Raw genomic sequence first — 20,859 nt, 5'->3', positions numbered from 1 at the left:
CGCAGGGCGGGCAGAGCCGCGCAGCCTGCTGAGGGCTAATTAATTAATTAACTAATTAATTTTTATAAAGCAGGCTCAGCTCCCAGGGCTGTGTCCCTTCAGCCCCCCTGGGCTGGTGCTTTTGTACCTCATTAACGCCCAGCCGTCCCAGGAGGGCTCCTGCCCCTCGGTGCCTCACGGAATCGGCCCCAGCGCCAGCACAAGCTCTGGCCTTAATTTACTTTAATTTACTGGGCTGCACCTGAGCACCTCACGGCTCTGAGCCCCTCGGGCTCCGCATGTGGAGGCCCGTGAGGCTGGGGTGCGCCCCGTGTCTGCTGCCTGCACCCACTGTGAGCCGGGGCAGGGCTGCGAGAGCGGCCTCATTGCTAATTCAGAGTGGAAACAGCTCCTCTGGGGGCCTTAATTCCAGACAAGGAGCACGGCGATAAAGCCGGTGGAAATCCTGTCCCGAGTGATAAACTTCTGCCCTCTGAAACGGATGCCCGCTGCGCCGCGTCTCCGTCTCCGCCTGTGCTCGCCCTTCCTGCCAGGCTTTTCTGAGAGCTGCAGGACAAGAGTTGCCTTGAGAGAGAGGAGCACCACGTCCAGTAAAAAGAGACCTTTCTGGTGGGACCGTGAAGAAACGGACTTGGAAATCTGTCAGCTTCTGGTGCTGATGTGGGTAGAAGCATTTCCTTGAGGAGAGACCCCACAGGATGGATTTTTGCTGTGTTGCTTTGTGCTTTAATACCCATGACTGGATCGAACCATCAGTTCCACTCATCAGTGCAGCGAGCTCCTCGGTGATAAGCTATTCCCACACTTCTGAGTGATACCAAAACCATGAGTTTGTGAACGAGGAGCGAGGCCCTGGGTGAGCCTCCCAGCGCGGCTGCTACCTCGGTGTCTGGTGGTGTTCCCCTCCCTGCCCTCTGACAGGCTTTGTTCGTGCCCTCCCTCATTCCCCTCCTTTTGCAGAGGCGCAGCTGGGTCCCTGACAGGCAGCCCACGTGAGTGCACTCTGCCCTGTGATCCAATAGGACATGTGCACTCTGTGTGCTCCTGCTCGGCGCTACAGACGGCGAAAGCCTCAGTTTTCGGTCCAGAAAGCTGATTAGGAGAGACACAGCACAAATAGAGAGCAGTGTTGTGAGAGAGCCCTGCCCTGCCTCGTTTCATGTAGCACGTTGCCTTTAGTTCCCTGTTGTTGGTTTGCAAGATGCACAGAGCAGCCCTGAGCCTCCGCAGCTCCCTGTAGAGCGCTCGTGTTAGCACCGGCTGTATGACTCTGGTCAGGCCTCATGGTGTGCTGAGCTGACAGCGCAGGACTTAAAAGGTTGCAACACCTTCGCATTTGTTTTCTTACCTCCTCGCCCCATCCTCTGCAAGATTCGCTGTATTGATTCGTGTCAGTGATTCAAGAGACTGTCACAAGTGATGGGGAGTTGTACAGTCAAGGTGGAAAAGAACTGTCTCCTAAGAAAAGATCTGACAGAGAAAAATGCAGAAAATGCAATTTGAATTGAAGAGTGGGTCAAGACACCTGCCAAGGGAGAGGATGGATGTCTCTCCTGCAGACCTGGAGAGGCAATGTGGCCTTGGAACAGCTTGTGAAATAGGAACTGTGAAGGACAGAGCATACCAGGACAGGGGGAAATAATGTTGCACTCCCTGTATGCATTAGAGACAATTTGTAAAGCAATTTGAGAGCTTTGTATGGAAGATTCTTCATCAGTGCATAAAGAATAATCGTTTCATCAATGATTGTCCAACAACGTGGGGAATTTGATAAACTCCCGGGCTGAATTTCTCTGGCCTTGGTCTGCATATTGATTTTATTTCAAGAATAATAGAGTAAATGCTGTAAATGGCTGGTATTGATGTGTTGTGATGAGCAGGACAAAGTGTGTTTTGGAGCTGTGTGGTCCTGCATTGCTGTCACTGCTCAGCTACTTCAGAGGCCTCAAAGATTCACCAGTGAGACTTTCTTCCCTCCATGTCCCGTAGCTGTTCTAAGACTGCCTGTCTTCAATCTGGCCCTGGGCAGAGATGAACAGATGAGGAAGAGACTCTGGACTGACTTTGTGTTCCGGTCCACACAGCGCTACACTAAGTACTGGAACAGTTACAGCACTAGGTCAAGCAAGAGCAGGCGTGTGAGCCTGCTGGTTGGGGTGTTCTGTGTCCAGCTGCCCCTCCAGTAAACGTTGCTTTAGATACGTGACCACCTGGCAGGGCTGAGGCTGAACCCCCAGTACCCAGATCGCAGCAGTTGCGTGGGCTGTCGCAGAGCTGGGCTCAGGCAGCGGATGCGTGTTGGGAAGGTGAGTTTTGGTAACAGAAGCCGAATTCTCTCTCGGCGTAGCGTGAGGAGGCCGAGTGCCTCGCTGGGGCTGTGAGCTGCACTGAGCAGCCAAATGCCCTAAAAACCCATCAGAAGAGTTGAGTGGGTTTTGAGCCCGCCAACCCTTCCTTGGCTGACCTGAGATGCAGAGTGGGGCTGGAAAATGGCCGAGGTAACAACTGCAGGAAGGGAATTCTGGCCTCCTCTGCCCACTCCCACGGGACTGCCCTTTGAGTACTGGGCTGTGCAGCTCTGCCCTGGCCTTGCAGCTCCGTGCCCAACAGCCCCCGCCTCAAGGAAGCCTCTCAAACAAATCCTTACACTTTTAGGCTGGATGCTGTGGGGTACAGGAGGGATGCTGAGGTTGTTTTCCAAGCTCACCTTTTTTATGTGTGGTAGCATGCACGTGGAGGGGATATTCCCAAACAGGCCTGGTTGTTCTTATTACTGTTTGTGTTCATGACTTGACATTTTACTTGAAGACCTAGACCTTCATCTTGGATTTACGCAGCATTCGTAATCTCCAGATTATGGGTTAGATCACATTTGTATTGTGTACAATTAATTGTGCTAATAAGCTGCAATAAACACGGTGATTAATGCACACCGTCTGTTGCATGCAGCCAGCTCTTACAATTTCTAAGTATTTGCTATAATGAAAATTGCCAGCAAATGTGTTCAGTGAAAAGACAGAGATCCGTTACTGAATCTCTGCGCTCTTTTTAGGCAGGAGGTTTGCATTTTGTAAACGAATAAACTGAGGCACAAAGGGATTATGCAAATTGTTCAGAGTAAGTAGCTGTCAGACTGGAGACTCAGAGCAAGAGCATGGTGTGAGTAGAGGGAACGTATTAGAGCACATTGTGTTGGAGCATCAGTCCTGTATGTTGCTTGCGCATGATTCAGCCAAGTAATTACATTCTGGGGTAAAATTAGGCTGAGCTGCTTCTCCATCCTTGTGATAGCACAATTTGATCTTCCGCAAATAGCCCAAGCCATGGTTTTGCTCCCCCCTGGAAGCACTGAACTAAATTTGCCATCAGGTGTGGCATCGGGGTGACAGCTATGGTTTGTTCCACTGCATGCACACTGCGTCCCCAGATAACCCCGCAGCTGCACATACACAACAATCTGGCGAAAATTAAAACTGCTTCTGAAATTCTCTGCCCGATGTCGCCTGAAGCCGTTCGTTCAGTTTGTCTCCACAAGGTCACCGAGACAGAAGAGTGCGTTCTCCGAGCACGTTGGCCTGGAGCCTTTCAGGCAGATGCCTTCAGTTAAGGCAGGGGCCACCCTCCCCCTCCCTTTGGTCCCTTCCTTCCCACTCCCTCATTTTCTATTCCTCTCTACGCCCCCTTCGTAGCTCAGGAGCCCCGGGATCAATATATTTAAGAATAAAGCCTATCCCTTTTTATCATCTTAACACAATCACTAATCATAAACTCTCTTTGGTAAGCATTAGAGCCTTCCTTATCTGCAGTAGGATGTGTTATTGTGGTCCTTTTTTCTCTTTTTTCTTCTTCCAGAACTGTCCTGAGAGCCCTTCCCCTGTGCTTCCTCATGCACAGGGCAGAGCTGACGGCAGCTCCCAATTGCTGGGGCCTGGGTACCCTGGTCTTGCAAACCCATGAGGCTGCAGCTTGAAACAAATTCTGTTTCTGCATCTTTCAGCAGCTTGCAGCATGATCTCAGACTGCTTCCTTTAGGAAGGTCAAAATATTAATATTAAATTCACTTTTTTTTTTTTTTTTTTTTTTTTTTTTTTTTTTTGAATGGTCAAGAGCAGGAAAATTCTGTTCAGGTTGATAGTGACCACCTGCACTGCGAAGCTGGCCCTGAACTTCTGAGCTTGGTTTTCTCAAGCTCTGCAATGGGAATAATGCAAGTACTTTGCTTGCAGATATGTGTTAAAAATTGGTAAAAAGCTTCCTTAAACGTTGTTAATTATCAAATTAGTAAAACTGCTCCTATCTGTGAAATCCACAGGCAGCACACTCCTCGTCGGCAGCAGGTTGCTGCAAGAAGCAAACGGCTGCTTCTGAACTCAAAGGCAAAACCCAGAATATTTGTTCTGATAGTTTGGGATTTGCTTCTCCCTTCCCTTTCTGCATCTGGGAGCGCTGAGTGAGCCACATAAGTTGCTGTGTGGAAAAAAACCCAACCCATCCTTAATGCCTCCTTAACGGGGATGTTCAGATGGATTAATTATTCTTTGTTCTGGTCTCTGAAGATAAAGGGTAATTGCTCTTCATTAGGAGTAATTGAAAAATTGCTCCTTCGCAGAGAGCCCAATAGCATTAGTGGGATTTGAGCTTCTTGCCACCTATAGGGAGGAGACTGCCAGCCCCGAAGTTACAGCAAAGGCTGCTCTAAACCCAAGGATGGCCTCAGAGGGTTTCCTCCGTTTCCAGCCTGCACTTCAGAGCAGTGTTTTCAGATATCCCAGGTCCTGGAGCGTGCAAGCAAGGCCGGGCTTGTTGTTTTGTTCTCCTGAGTGGTGCTTCAGCAGAGGATGCGATCTGCGAGGCTGGCTGTCAGCGTTGGTGCCACGAGGCTTTTCGTCAGGAAGCTTCCAGGAACAGACACCCCTCGGCTTACCTGCCCGGGAAGGAAGCTTGAGGAAAAAAGCAAACAGAAGTCTACACTTCTTTAGGAAGCAGCACTTCATCAGGGGGTCAGCAAGAAGGCAGAAGCGCCTGTCAAAAGTGGAGAATGTTGAGATATTTGGATTAAGGTGAAAAGCAGAATTAGGATTTTTCCGAGGGCAGAACAGATCCATGCGCCCTGCTTTTTCTTGCCCCTCAATTCCTCTGCAGGTGAAGCCGTGGCCCTGTTTTGCAGTGAGATGCATCTGCTGCTGTTGCCGTGTGCTGAACAACCCTCCTCTCTGCGTGGCTTTATGTTCAGCTCCAGCAGCCTCGAGCAGCGCAGGAGCAGGGCTGTCTGCCGCAGAGCACTCTGCTCCGTAATGAGGGAGACGAAGGCAAACACTTCCCTGCACACCCCTCACTCAGCAGCAGCGGAGCTGAGGGTGAGGACAGGCCTCCAGGAGCAGCCCTGCACAACCCATGGCTGCTTCGTGGCTCCGGCAGGGCAGCAGCAGCATGTGACAGAGGAGAGGAGCTGCGGGGAGCTGCTCAGAGCGGTAGGGCTGGGGAGTTTCAGGGTCTCGGCGTGTCCTGGTGTCAGCTCGGAGCAAGGAGCGTGCCAGTCACTGCCTGCTTGGGGCGCAGGGATCTCAGCTCTTTGCCTGACCCAGCCTGACAGCGCCCTCCCCACCCGCCTGTTCTGGCCTCCAGCCACCTTCAGCTGCAGCCTCCCCCTGCCCGGCACAGCAAGTCAAAGCCCCTCGGAAGCAGAGCGAGGCGCAGCTTTGGGTGGGGGAGAATCAGCAGCGACTCTTTTTATTTCTGCTGTGCTGGTTGGGGCTGCTCACAGAGACCAGTGAGCGCGGGCAGATCTCTGGGGGCCACGGCTGCTGCAGACTGCAGAAGACAAAAAGCACCAGAAGCATCTGACCTATTTTGGGAAGCTTGCTGGGGCTTTCTGGTTTGTTTTTATTTTATTTTTGAGTTTGCACCTGAGTTAGAGGCTGTAAATATTTGTCGCTTTCCCTAACTATTCACACTGTGAAGACAGAAACAAACTAAAAAAATACCTTGCTGCATTTGCTGGGCTGACTCCACCAGCTGCCCTGAGGGCACGGGAGTTTGAGCTGGCTCTCGAGATGACTTCTGCCTGCTGCTGGTTGCTCCCAGGCTCCTGGTGGTGCAGGCAGCAGCCTTTGTGGAGCACCTGATGCGCTGAGATGAGCTGGGGACGGCTGACCGAGGGCACGTCCCTCAGGCCACCTCAGTAAAATTCCATCGTGCACGTGCTGCAACCCAAGCAGTTGTTGCTACGTGACCTCCTCTGTCCCTGTTTCATACCTGTGGTGCTTCGAAGCTCATGTTTATCCTGCTGTAACAGTAGTGACTTAATTAGGGCTGAATTTGCTCTGAACATGAGCAGCTTCCATCAAGTCATCTAAAGGATCAGATCTCCTTTCTCCTTTCTCTCCGTATTGATGGCATCTGGTTTCATTTTCCATCTTTCCGAGGGGAGCTCACTTTTCCCCCCATTTCAGCGTGTGCCTGCTGCGTGGCAGCACCCGGGGCTGCCGCTGCCTCCGAGCCGAGCCAAGCGGCGCTCTGCCAGCCAGCAAAGCTCCGGATTGTGGGGGGCAGAATGTGAGAGGCTTCAAGGAGCGGTGTTGTGGACTGTGTAGCTTAACCCCCGTACGTGCTTATAGGTCATGAAACTAAGCCACAGGCAGTTAAATGTGTGTGTGTCCCCACGCAGGGTGTGCAGAGGCAGCAGTTTGCATCCTGCAGTGCCACAGGAGGCAGTGGCTTTGCCCCGCCTGGCTCCTCTTCCCTGGTACCCCAAGGGGCACCTGGGGCCTTCCCAGGGTAGGTGACAGGGTGGGCACTGCTGGTGGGACAGCACGGCTGGCACAGGACGTGGTACGCCCAGCAAAACTTCTACACGTCCACCACTCTCTGTGTGGCCTCACTCTTTATTGCTAAATACACCCCTGTGAGAAACTCTGTACGTGTTGTGAAGGGTCTTCAGGATTCAATTCCTTTAACTCGTCCCTTCTCTGCCCCTGTCCCCACCCTAACTCCATGGCCAGACTAAAACTCAGCGTTGGGCACGGCAAGCAGAGGGGCAGACGGTGAAGTCATAATTGTGAGGTGTTTTTGAAGATGTAGGATTTAAATAAACAACCCAAACCCATGCGGGGACGAGTTCAAGTGCTTATTAGATTCCCCTACAGCATACTTATGACTGCAGCTCTCAACAGCCCTACTGCTTTATGTACGTATTGCTTTATGTCTTATATCTCCATGCACAGACCTCTCTCAGCTACGCTTTGTGTTCTGTAACCTGCGTTGTGAGGTGATCGGCACCCCTGAGTCACATCCCAGATGTTAACGAAAGCATTTTAACATCATTTAATTAATTTACTTAAATTACACGTACTGAGCTTTTTTTGTTTTGGGGACTTGCTGGGTGCAGGTGTTCCTCGGTAAGCGTGGGGGCAAGAAATCTAATTAGTCTTTTGCTCGTCTGAGCAGCAGCGACTGATGGTGTCACCGTATGTTGAAGCTCGTTTTTCAATAAAATTGCAGGAGTTTATAACATGGATCCGGAGCTCCTGCTCCCATTCACATTCCCTCCTACTCTACCCTACATTCTCCGACAGCACGATACCATAGTGACAAACACAGCAAACTCTCCGTGTGAAGCACGTACCGAATCTCCAGCCTCGTTCTTTGGGAAGCCTCTCACACATTGCGGCTTTATACAGGGGATGATGTTCAGAGGACAGGATAGAAGTAATTTTCGACTAAGTAATGGACTTAAGGACTTCATATCCAGGCAGGCCGTCTTTCTGGCTGTCAGGGCTGTGTAACTGTGTCACCAATATCCCGCCTGATGTTTTCTTTATTATTATTCATAAGCTGCCGTTCCGTGCAGCAATCAAACCCTTCAGGCTGCGCCGTCTCGGGGATTAGCACATCGCGGCGCGGTTAAAGTCACTTCGCCTCGAGTCTTCTGCCTCTGAGAAGTACTGCCCCAGGCTAATCGCAGTGAATGTGACGCCTGTCATGTCTCCTCGTTCAGGTGCGTGCAGCGGGCCTGTCATCCCTGCAAGCCCTTACAGCCGGTGCTACGCGGCCAGCCTCGTGCGGCGCGCTTCCACGCCCGCAGTCGGTGGAGCCCGGCAAGGTATGGCTCAGCCTTGCTTTGCATAACTCCCACAGCGCAAGGCTCTCCCTCCTGCAATCATTAATAAGCAAGAAGAATATTATATAAGCTGGCGTCTTTTTTTAAACCATGATAATTTCAAATGCTCTTATAATTAGGACAAAGATGAGAGTTTGAGCCGGGGGAGGAAACAGACAAAGGATTAAGCTGATCTCCACCATGACGTTGGAAGGTTTCTTTGTCTGTTATGTGCTAGTTTGGACAATAATGGGTACACTTCAGCCACGTGAAGAGGAAAACAGACAATTTATTTAAAAGTATTAATCCTTTTCATCCTGAAACATTATCTATTGCCATAAATAGGATCAGAGCTTTCTAGTCCACTTATATTGTGATTAACTGACCCTGCAGTAAGAGCCTGAAAAGCAGAGGATGTTTGTGTTGTATCCTGATGCTTTCCAGCTCAGGTGGGTTGGATAAAGAGGACTGGGAGTTGCTGGGAGTCTCTGCTTGAGGCCGAGTGAGTGCTGGCTGCAGCCACAGGGCAGTGGCACGGGAAGAGACGTGGCCTCGCGGGCAGCGGGTCCCAAGGCTTGGCACGTCAGCCGTGATGTTTTCACCCAGGGCAGTTCGGTGTCTGGGCTGAGGAGGCAGGGTTTGCCGCGAAGGGAAACCAAGTGAAGGTGTGGGTAATAGATGTAACTAATAGGGCCGCTTACCCTGGAACAGGGACGATTTTAAAAGTCACTTGTCAAAATCATTTTCCCTCTAATGCTGCAGCAGCCCTCGGAGATGAGCATGTTCCTGATGTTCCCCCTCACTCACATGCACGAACACGGGGAGGCAGGCGGGAGGAGGCAGCTGCACTGACACGCTATGGGGTTTGCAAGAACAAGATGGCAATTTAGCAGAACGATTAAAAGATTGCAAACATTTATTAATAGCTTTGCTGCTGCAGCAGCTCTGCCGGAGAAGCCTTGCTTCCTCTGGGATGCTCTTACCTCCTGCCCCTTCCCTTCCCCAGCTTTAGAAACTGAAAAGTCATTTTTGGACTCGGTTGCAATGTAAAGCTGTAGCTCTGCCCCAACAGTCCGGCCACTTTATCCCATTGCCTGGGAAGGGGCAGGGGGAATCTGAGTGTGAGAAAGAAGTTACACAAAGAGAAAAGAAAGGGATTTTTGTTTTCAGCTATTGCTTGGCCTTTTTCTCCTCCCTGTGCTCCTCTCTTTGTCTCCTTGCTCTTCTTCAGCCACTCCTTTTCCTCCCTCGGGCCAGAGTGACTTTCTGTCGCTGGCACTGGGTTGAGATGTGGGTCTGCACTGCATCGTTGATGCTGTGTGACAAAATGGGGGGAAGACAGTCTAGAAACAGTTTGGAGCAGATCTGGTCAAAGTTCTGCAGGGCGACCAACAAATCCCCTAAGAGGAGATAGAGTAAGGTCAGGTCTTTTGTAATTCTCATGACTGTTGTTGTCTGCTCAGATTTTGTTTTACTTTTAACATTGGGAAGGGGAGAAGGTGAAGGTTTAATAGGACAAAAAAAAAAAGGAAAGGGCGATGGGCTGATCAAGAAATCCCCTTGTACTTCATGGCTGATCCTGCTGGACTGCAGCAAGTGCTGTAAATGAGCTGGGCACTAACGATGTTTGTATGCGCAGTTTCTGAGACATTTTTATCCCGCAGAGCAGCTGATGGTGACTGACTGATGGAAGTTTGCAGCAGGAGGATATTTATCCTACGCATATGCTGACCTCCTCCATATTCCCATCCCCAGTGAAGTAATCAGTTTCTTGCGCTTTTTTTTTTTTTATAAACTGGGTCCTACTAAAATGTACGGACAGCCCAAAAGGAATATCTATTTTTTTCCTGCTAAGCAAAGCTGACGGTAGGCATGAATGCTTGTGTTCCTGTCATTATCTAAAATCGTGCTTGGAATCGGGTAGGACGGCAGCGCACCTCAACCACAGCCGTTCCTGTACAGCACTTCTGCATACCCTGCTCTTTGTGGGCTGACCTGTGAAACCACACAGCCTGAAAGAGAAGTGTGAGCCCCACAGAAATCTTCCCTGCTCGGGATGGTTAATGAAAGCCTGTGTGCGTTTCTGTAGAGCTTGGCAGGCGGCCTCTACAGCCTTGAAAAGGCCTGCTTTTGTAGAGAATGAGTATAATAGTTTGTATAATCCCAGTCTAAAAGCCAGAGTACCTACCTGCAATTGTAGTTAATGCCCTGGGTGTGTTTGGGCTAATTGCTTCCTTCAATCTGTTCCTTTAGGAGCTGGAATTCCCTTGCTCAGAATAGCTCAGGAATGATAAAAGAGGATGAAACAGAGCTGGATGTTGGAGAGGTACCTGGTCTCAGGTGAGATGCAATTCTATATTCTATGTACAATCCCTCAAATGCCAGTTTAACAGAAGAAACTGATTTCAGAGAGACTTTCTATCTTTCATTTCTTGTCTGAAGATTGAAAATCACAGATCTTCGCAGTTAATAGCAGCTACATAGTTTCAGCTGCCCCGTCAAAGTTTTCATCCTTTCCTGGAGGTAGCTATTTTATCAGCATCGGTTTCAGTATCTGTAATTTCCAAGTTCAGTGTGTGTGATAACTAAAGGATGCCTTGCAGTCCTGAGACAACTGGGACGGCTGTTGGTGGTTTTTTTTTTAGTTTTATTTTTTTCATGTCCTGAAAAGGTGTTTTAAAATGTGTTGGCCTTTACAAATATTTAAAAAGAGAGATTGTATTTCTTCATCGTTTCCCCTGCTCCTGTCAAAATCTCAACCCTCAATGATCCTCTTGCCTCCCATATACCTCACTATCTTGTTACTAACCTATTTTCTTGCTCATTAATAATAATATATATATATTGTACTATTTAGGGTATGAGAACCACTGTCCTCTTTCTTGTGGAGTAGTCAGAGTGTAGCCTTTACCACTGTTAGGTCAAATGCTCCCTCTGGGTGCACTGTCCATATCTCTGGAAGCAATTGGAATTGTGTCTTTGCAAATGAGTAGAGAATTTGCTTTCTTATGTATTGAGTTATCTCTGTAACCGTGTATCTTGGCCTCTCTATCTGCATTCAAGTGGCAAGTAACAGGACCATAACTATGGCTAAATAACCTGTATTAAGATTCAAACACAACAAAAGAGCAAGGTGTTCAGCAGCTCAACAGCTCAACTGATCAACTGATCAATTTATTAGCGAGACATGAAAAAATTCTAGAGGGGTAAGAAGCTCATGAAATTCCATGAGTTCATTTACTCGATCTTCCTCCCATCGTTAAAGGAAGACAGGAATTTGGGATAGCTACCAAGGCATTCACCTTTGTAATTTTCTTTCTTGGCCACCACACAACACAGGAGCTGGGGACAGCACTCAGGTATAGCCCAGATACACCCTTGAGACACAATTGGTCTGGAGCTGTACCACCTTTGTGAGGCTTGGATTTCACATAAATGCTAAGAAATATGGTGACCAAAAGCAACGTGGCTAGATCTTTTCTAACTGGAAATGGAGAGATGAGAGAAGAGGCGGTGAGCCTGTCGCTTCTGCACAGTGAGAAGCCAGGAGGTGAGGATCTTCACTTTTTATTCACTTATTTGGGAACAAGGCAAGAGAAAATAGGTGTTCTTCTTTGTATCCTTGCTAGGAGACAGAGAAGAGGTAATAATGAGGAAAGGGAGAAGAGGGTAGAGGTGATAACAGAAAAGAAAATTGTCCTTTCTTGGTGCCAGGTACTAATAAATAACTTTCTGGTTGCTGAGAAGAAAGGTAGAAAGCAGAAGAGAGGACTTTTCAAGGTTTTGGTTCTTCTGTGGAGTAAGTGCCTTTGAAGAAATATATTCAGAGATAAAATACTCCAAGAGAACATAAATACAGGAATGATGAGGCTGCACATGATGAACTTGTTAGTTTTAAAACTCTGTCAGAACAAAGTCATTAACAGAATGTGCTTCGTTGATTTGATGGTGGATTAAAAACGAGGGAAAATGGAAAAGCAGCTCATGTAAAACTGCGTCATCCTCTGCCTCCATTGAGACAACACTGTATCACCTCTGCTGGTAGCAAAAAATCTGCCAGCCTTTGTCATCGTTTTGCACCATGGCATGACCCGAAAGCAGGTAACGTTCCCTCTGCTGTCACAAAGTGCAGCACCAGGGATCACTTGCAGGAGTGCAGTGACCACATAGCTGGGGAATATTGCTCGTCACTGCTACTGAGCAGTGAAAAGCTGCGGGAGCTGAAATGTACTGCTCTGTTTGTGCTGTTTGTGTGGATCCTCAATCAACCTTGCCAATTTTCAGTTCTAATGAGAGCTATACGTGAGTTTTGCTTCTCAAGGTACTACTTGCAAAGGTTTGGCTTCAGCTCAACCGCAAGATATTCTTGCTTGCCCGACATGTTTTTCTTCTCTCACTGTTGTCCAGAGTTTGCTTCCTCACCCAATGTCTGGGTGAGCCACAGGTCACAGCCATTAAAGGCAGTTTATGGAAAACATACCAGAGTCACTTTGATCGCATCATTGTTCTTCTTTGGCATCAACTTTGTATTGTCTTCCCTCCCTTTTTCTTCCTTTTAACCCAGTATTGGTTTAAATGTCTTTCCTCTACCATAGGTACTCACTCCCAAGCCCTCTAATCTCTGTCAGTCACAGCAAATTTGGTACATTACAGATATCTTTTTATCTTGGCTAGGAGTTGTGCATTACTTGCTTACAAGGATTTTTATACTAAAGTTCCTGAAACATCCATCCTTGTCGTCTTAGGCTTGAGAAAGGAAAAGTTTCAGTAGAGCTCTTTTCACCTCTGATGAAAGCCTGTGAACAAAGCAGGTAACTGCTAGAATCTCTTTATCTGAGCACCTGGATTTCTCTCACAGTGACTTTTCTTGTTAAAACTCTCATCTTCTTTCCTCATAGGAAATACCTGGGTGTGCTTAATAGCCAGGTGCGGGTTTGTCAGATCACCTAGCTGCTGCACCCATTCACTGAACAGGTGTCAACAGATGCTGATAAGAAGTTCATTACGAGAAGAATGGGAGATTCAGAGAGATGCCCAACCATTTCCATAACAAACCAACTAGCGGGCTAGAAGCTCTGGTGGAGAACCAGGGTGGCCTGGATAACAGGATGGACAGAAGGGGCCGAAATGCCGGTGTGGCTTTCGGAGTGCTCTTGATCGATTTTACATTATTCTTACTCACAAAGCGACGTGGCTTTTGGGTGTGTATGAGTAATGGGTAGAGCTAGTCTGTTTAGTGTCCCTGTCCCCCAAGGCCACTGCCCTTTGAGAGAGAACAGCGTGTACCACTGCTCTTGGCAGCCACGCTCCCAACCTGACGCAGGCGGTTTGGGGGGGCCACGTTGCCGGCAGAGATGACTCATTCCGCCTCAGTGGCTCATTGAGGAGCTGCAGGGAGAAGCTATTTATAACCAGACCTTTCAGGTTCAGTGCAGCAGCATCTTCAGCAGGAGGAGGGGGACAGAAACGGGGATGGCACGTAAGACTTCTCCGATCCGAATGAATCTCCGCCCCAATATCGCCCCCAGAGCCACCCAGCCACCGCCTGGCTTCAGCCAGCCCTTTTCCCCAAGCCTTTTGCTCGGCTTGCTGGGTGCTCTGGAACCAGCCTAAGATTCTGCTGATAACTCTTCAGCTCCTCAAAGAGCAGAGAGACAACTGCGAATATCATCAGTGTGAACGAAGCACAACCTCCTTCTGCTGTAGCTATTAGGCAAGCTGGTGCTGATTCTGTCTGACCTGTGACCGGAGCATTCTCACCTTATCTTTTCTCTGTCCCAGTCCATGTTTGTCCCTGCCTTACCATCAAGACAAGCTCTTTTCATGGGTGTTTTCAAACAGTCTTCACGCTGCCAGCAAATCCCATTTAAACCTCCTGAGGTTTCTCTTATATACACAAGCTAACACTGTAATTTATAAAACTGTAGCTGTTTTTCTGATCTTGCCACGGACTCATTACATCTTTAGGTGCTTCCATGACTCCATATGTGAAACAGAGATAATGATACCCCCTGGGTTAAGCACAGTGTGATCTGCAGCTATGAAACACCACCTAAGTGGTAATATTATTACCAAAGAGTCACAGAACAATAGGAAAGCATACTACACAACAGCAGAGGACAGCAGGTGTAAAAGAAAATATTTACTACGAACACATAACTCTTTGTATCTAGGTAACTGTGGCCTTTCTCTTGAACCACATTAGCATATAGTAAAAAGACTGGAATTTTGTGTTAAACTAAACTTCATGTTGCCCGTTCTCTTAATTGGTTTTTGAATTCAAAGGGGACCCTGTTGCATGCACGCTTACCTTGTTCTTGGTCTACATCTGCCCCGTTCTTAAACCAGTTTCTGTCTGGACCTGGCTGGTGGTTGGAGGGCTCCATGGCTCCTGTCATTCTGTAGGCTTCTTCCCATAGCTTAAATGCTTCATATTTAGCTCCTCAGCTTCTCTTTTTCTTCTTTCTACCTCCTTCTTCCCACTCCTTTTTTTTTTTTGCCACATAGATAACTGGCTTCTCAGTACACAACCAGTGTACAGTTTGATGAGCATAACGTCTTAGCGTCTCATCAAGGCCATTTGGTAGATCTGTAGCTTTCTTTGGCATTTTCTCTTTTGGCTGTCCTGCGTCGCTGAGCTATAGACCCGGAGGCATGCTGGCCTTTTTTTTTGCAGTGGGTTGTATTTATTATCTTCATACAGAAGCTGTACTATAAATAATTCTTGCCTTCGGTTTTGGCAACTATCTAAAGGGGAAGTCTACTCTGCATTAAACGAAATAGTGCTGTGACAGCCAGTTCTTTCTCAAAGCCCAATTATGAGACTGTAGAGACCTGTGGCTGTGAGATGTTCCTTGTATGCTTCGTCTACAAATTTGGACCGGAGGTGGCCTCTGCTGAGTAGCCCCAAGTCTCCCTAGCTGCCACCTTCTTTTTCTGAATCTCAGTTTTGTTTTGGAAAAAGTAGACCTATGGCTCTTGTGGTTGCAAAGAAGCCTCTGAAACCTCATCAAAATGTAGCTGGCGCTGAGATGTTTGTAATAGTCTTGAGAGAACAAGACCATGTTCCAGGGACATGAAGTGTCATGTTCATTTCTTCTGAGTGGTAAACTAAGATGTGTAGTGATTATAGGAGTAATGTCAACTATGTTCCTTGTCTCTGTCTTCAGAAATGTTACACAGCAGATAAAATGGTTCTCAGAGCTCTTGGCTTATCCTTTCAGCAACTGCCTTGTGTTCCCTTTGGGGCCTTAGGCACCAGTGATCTCGCATACGCTGTGTGAGGTGCAGGCAGCCCCCCTGCCTGTCACCGCCACCTCTCCTCTGCCCAAGGCTTGCGACTGCTGTTGGCAACCCCAGCAGGGGATCCCGAGGACGGGCACTACTTCTGGAGAGCACAAGGAGATGTGTCCAGGTTTGGCTCCACAAACCCAGAAGTGAGAGGGCCAGGAAGGGAAACCAGGAGTGTGCATAGATGTCAGAGGCTGGAAGGGATTTACCTCCCTGCATTTCCAATTGCTTGTTTTCTATCTGGGGAAAATCCCTTTTGACAGCCCAGGCGGTGAGCTTCTAATTCCTGTCTCCGGCTCATTTTTCACTTCAATCCCTCAGCGAACGGATTTTAATGCTTGATGGATTCAAACAAAATTATTTCCGTTCCTGTGGCTTTGCAAAAGCCTCTAGGGTGTGTGTGTGCGCGCAGGGGAGGAGGGATGGGGCTTGTTTTCGTTACACTCCAATAAGCCTCCTCTCCAGGGGAAATGTATTTCATTTCTTCATTTAGGGCTTCTTTGCTGATGATTCCTCCCATGCTGTCCTTCTGGCTGTTGGGTCATAGGACAACCTGTAAAACATTTGCTGTTCCAAGGGGTCCTGATGCCATGTTCCAGATCAGTGGTTTTGCTGCAAATAGGGATACAAATAATATGACCAAAGCGTGCACCTAGGAATAGCACTGGAGTGGGGGAAACCACTGTGGGAAAACTTTCATTGCCCCCAGCTCTAGCTGGGAGTGAGGCAACTCCAAGGCTGAGAAGGAGAGCTGGTGACTGAAGCGTTGTCCAGGTGGTCAGAAGGCTTTAACATGTGTACAGTTCAAGCTACCGCTGCTATAATCACAAGGTATTGCTTCTCATTACAATTCGAGCCTCTCCTACTAGCAGAAATCACCGTAGGGAACTGTGCAAGGGCTCTGCTTGCATAATATTCAGTAGCCAGAATTTTAGCTGCTTGGCCACCATGTGTCGGGGAAGGTAAACTTAAAATGCTCAATATCTCATCCTTCTATCCAAGCCAAATCATCAACATGGTAAAAATGAACAAAGCAATGGTTCCGTGATGTATGGTCTAATAAACACTTCTAACCAGCATGCTGAAGGTCCTCATCATTTTCTGAAGGATTTACAGTGGTTTGTGAACTTGACAATGTCTCACAATGTGTAAAACCACTGTTGTTAGGGGGTGCGAAGCCCTCTTGGTGATACCATGTCTAGATTAAGCTGTTTCAACTTATAACTGCTACCAAGCTGTCTCTTCCTCAGTCAATAAAAGTCTTGTTCGTGGAGCTGGAAATGTGTTGCGTGTTCGTCTTCAGCGTATGCTGACTTCTAGGACAACCTCGTGTGTCCAGAGGTGCCAAGTGTCACAGTGTGAATACTTGGTTAGAGCTATTGATTTTCATCATAGACGTGTGCTGCATCAGTCTTGTAAGGCTGGTGGATCTGGGGATGTACAAGATGCAGCTTGCGGGTTTATTCTGTTGTGTATATCTTTATAAAATCCCAGTTCCTCTAACTTCAGCTTTTTTCACCATAGGTACTCTAATTTTCATTTTTTTTGTTTTGTTAAATGCATGGTCTTCAGGTGAGAGCCCTACTTTATTAGTGTGGTTTTAAAATTTCTTGCAAAATGGACTATTAGCTTATAAATGCAATTATACATAAAGCATATTTTGAATTTTTAGTTGTAAATACTTTACCATCACATCAGAAATTATTTACTTTATTTAGTTAACATATTCCTGCTTGTAATAGTATTTTTATTTCAAACTTGTCAATAATCCCTAAGCTTTTGAGCCAGGAACAGTAAATGTAAGTGTTAATAAAATCATGTTAATTCTGTAGGGTAGAAAAGAGCACTAATTTATGGACCAGTAGATATTGCCTAGCCTGAAAGCCTCAGCTAATTATTGCACCTTTGATACAGGCAAGTCTCTTCTTCCATATCTTCAGATCGTAAAAAATGACAGCTAATTGGCATTTGCTGGTGGCTTAAAAAGAAATTGACTTAGATATGAATAAAAAGGGAGCTTTAAAATTTCTGTCTAGTCTTTCTGCTGGAAATGTGGAGATTTTATTGCAGCAGTAACTGATTCGTTAACGTGTGCTTGGTCACCACAAAAAGGAAGCAGACAAATACATGTATGCATAAAATAATTATTTTTTAAATACTCTCTTCTTTCAGCATTGTTCTGGATTTCTTGTGTTGTATTAGTAACACTTACTCATATTTTGGTTGAACGGTTTCCCGAGTCCCTATTGTTTCATTTGACAAAGGTGTGAGTTGTGAATGCAGTGGGTTACCCATTGCATTGACTAGCTGCAGATCAAGATACCTAATATCAAACACATGTCAGCACACATCTACACTGGTTTATCAGCAGCATTTATCAATACCCCATAGCTTTTATTTTAACACTGGTTTCCACTATGTTGTCAGAGTGAGGATAATGGAGACGAGACATTATCTGTAATGGCAGAACGCCGTGTCAATACCACTGGGAGAGCATTGCATTGGGTCATTTTCTTTCCCTTGTCTCTTTTACTTAGTCGGTGACTCTGAGAGCAATAAACCTTGCCTGCGTTGGAGGGGCTCGGAGATACGGCTGGCGTCTTTCAGCTGGAAAATCATTATCGAGCTTTTCCTTTTTCATGTACTAACTTTCCCATGTGTGCTGTCAGTTGCTCAAGTCTGCCATTTGTTGTGCCTTTGGCACAGTAAACAGTAGTCTTAGCCACTTAGATGTTTTTCAGTCTCCTATTTACTCAGATATCTCGTCTCTATAATCCTTTAATGGTGACAGGCTTATCGGTGTAATCTCGGAATTTTACCTGGATCTCTCTCGCTCTCTGTTTTTCATTTATTTATTTATATTGCTCATAGGACTGCTGCTAGCATCATACACACTCATGTCATTGTCCAACCTAATAAATGTTTAATTTCCTTCCAAGCTGGTAGCATATTCATTTAGCACTAAGACACTCAGCTTTTTTCCTATGCACAGTTTACCTGAGGTAGAAGGCAACAACCTCATCAGCATTGTGCAAGCTCAGCTGCTGCTTGCCACATTTGTGAAACTGTTTGATCCATGACGTTTCTTGCATCCTCTCCCATATGCCAAGTGTCTTCTTGGTCCATGCCGGTTGTTGTAGCGTGTGTTTGATTCTATGTGATTTTATCTTTGAGCTTAACATGCTTTCCTCGGATCTCTTTCTTGGTGTATTTTGTGTGTTCATTGTGTTTAGATCTGCCCTGTGCTTAATTCTGGACTGGATGATTGCCGTGGATTTGTTCTTTGACCTTGTATCAGCCTTGAATATTTCGAGGGAAAACCAATTGCCTAATAAGAGGCCAGACCATAATTTGAATTTTCAGCAAAAATCCCCCAGGAGAGACCACTTAGTAATCTCTGAAAAGATAAAAATCAGCCTGACACACACATTTCTTCAGTTTCATATCATTTTCTTATATTTGCCTAAAAAACATTTTACGCTTCATTTTTCTGTGAGTGCAATATCTCAGAATGTAAACAGATCTTTAAGGGGTTTTCACGGCCAGAGTTGACTGGAACCTCTTAAGCATTTCAAAAGTTTCAAAATGATGAAAATTGAGCATTATGAAAAAATAAAGCTTCCTTCTGATTTGTCTTCCCTTTTACTGCCATAGATGGCTTTTAGATAAACATGGGTTTCAAGCAATTGAATATTTTCCCACTTGCATTCTGTATTTTCAGACTTTCAGCTCTTCCGGGCACCTTGGTGGCTTCTTGCTTTCCATTCAGGTTACACTCTCACATTCTTTACTTCTGATCTCTGCTTACCAGAATGAAGGCTTTTGCCATGGTTCTGCTCCTGAATTTGGGCAACTAAATCACGTAAAGGTACAGCTGCCAGGGCCGTGGCTTGGGAGGGAACATGCTCCAGGCACGGCCCTTACCATAAGGGCACTGCGTGGGAATGGCAGATTGCAGGGGGGCCAGTCCCCAGGTGTCTCCACAAAGAGGTTATCTCATAAGCAAGAAGAATATTGAAACCGCAGTCAATATTATGTGCCTGATTGCCATATATTACACAATGAAATTTCTGTAGAACAGAATGAAAGCCAGCAAGTAATTGTTCCCATGAGAGTCTCAGGGAAATGGCCTGGGCTCGCAAAGGAAACTCCCTTCAGGGCACTGCATCGAGGAGCTTTGTTTGCAGAAACACAATCAGTCTCAGAAAACGGATCTCATAAAACCCAGTTTGTTTAAATAGCACCGAGCCCTCGGAGCTGTGGCGCTAATTCCCCTTGGCCATTTTGCAGGTAGCAGGAGCTGCGGGTGCAGCTGAATGGCAAACACAGCGACTGCAAATTCAGTTCTGCTGTGCTTTTCCAAGGAGGGCCAGTGCAGCCGCATGGGTGCCAATGAGCAGATCTTTTCCCTGGTTGCAGGGACACCTGCTGTCAGAGCGCACATTACTGAGCAAGAGAAGCAGCTCCGGGCTCCACCCCGTGCTTCTTGTCTTTTGCTGCTGTGGCTTGCAGTTTCTGCAGCTGTTGTTATTATTATCGTTATTTGTGATGATCTCCCCCCCTCCCTCCAAGATGCTGTTTCTTCCCCATCCTTTTCCTCTGCGTTTGATCAGAGCCAAGAAGACGGCTTTGACATTGTATGTGTTCCCTCAGCCCACTGCAAAGTCCTAATCCCTCTAATAGCTGGAGGTTTTCAGTTTAAGTCTTTTATTAATATTCCATCTTAATTGTAAAGCACTCCAGTGATATCCAAAAGCCTGCCTTATGTAACAGTCTTATCCATACTTGAGTCCTTTGGAGACGGGGTGTCAGGAAAAAACTGTTTGATCTGCCTAGTCTGTCATTAGTCCTCTGGCTTTAATGCACAAAACCATTGGAAATTAACAATACCTTTCAAATGTTTAAGCTCAATTGGTGTATATTTTTAAATATTTGCTATTATTAGAAAGAGTGTGACTTGCTGTCGTAGAGAGATTTAAGTGACGCAGTCAGAAAAGTCTCTGTAAAGTCTTCTAGGGGCCTTGGTACGCAGCTCGAAATCACCTGGAAAGTTAACGGAGCTATAGGATGTGGAGACAATTAAAGTATTTCATAAAGTGCCAGTGTTGGTAAGATCCTACTATGAGTTAGGTTTTGCGAGCCAGGTAAATAGATGAGAAGACCTGGATTTGGGAACTACTTGTTTCCTCCCTGTGCATATCCCAGGCAGTCACTGAAATAAGAGAGGCGCTTTTGCTAATCAATAATAAGCCTTTCTGAAGTATGGTTCTTGAGATTTTCATTCATTGGAGATGATCATCCCTTTCCCTGCTACAATGGCTTCATTTTTTTCAGGCAATTGCAAGCTTTTCCCGATGTTTTTGTATTTTAGCAAAGACGGAAGTGAGCTGTAAAACTAACTGGCATGTTTAGAGGAACCTTCGTGTTTACATGTCTTAAGGGGATTTTCTTCAGGAGAGTGCTTCAGCTCA

The 20,859-nt window shown here is 46.7% G+C and overlaps 1 protein-coding gene and 1 long non-coding RNA gene across 2 annotated transcripts in view; one reads left to right on the top strand and one right to left on the bottom strand.

The window, feature by feature from the left end:
* Positions 1 to 101: 101 nt before the first annotated feature.
* The window catches only part of CABP1 (calcium binding protein 1), a 52,643-nt gene continuing 31,885 nt past the window's right edge, over positions 102 to 20,859 (top strand). The window contains exons 1-2 of the mRNA XM_084538960.1: positions 102 to 2,306; positions 10,352 to 10,438. The gene's annotated coding sequence lies outside the window, so the exon portion shown is untranslated. The remainder of the gene's footprint in view (positions 2,307 to 10,351; positions 10,439 to 20,859) is intronic.
* On the bottom strand, positions 6,175 to 14,831 carry LOC311446126. Its single transcript, XR_014698760.1, has 2 exons — positions 14,409 to 14,831; positions 6,175 to 8,152 (listed from the first exon to the last, which is right to left on the bottom strand). It is a non-coding gene; the product is annotated as an uncharacterized lncRNA (long non-coding RNA).

Source organism: Aythya ferina (assembly GCF_964211825.1).
Source record: "Aythya ferina genome assembly, chromosome: 17".
Lineage (NCBI taxonomy): Eukaryota > Metazoa > Chordata > Aves > Anseriformes > Anatidae > Aythya > Aythya ferina.
This window is presented reverse-complemented; position numbering and strand designations above follow the sequence as displayed.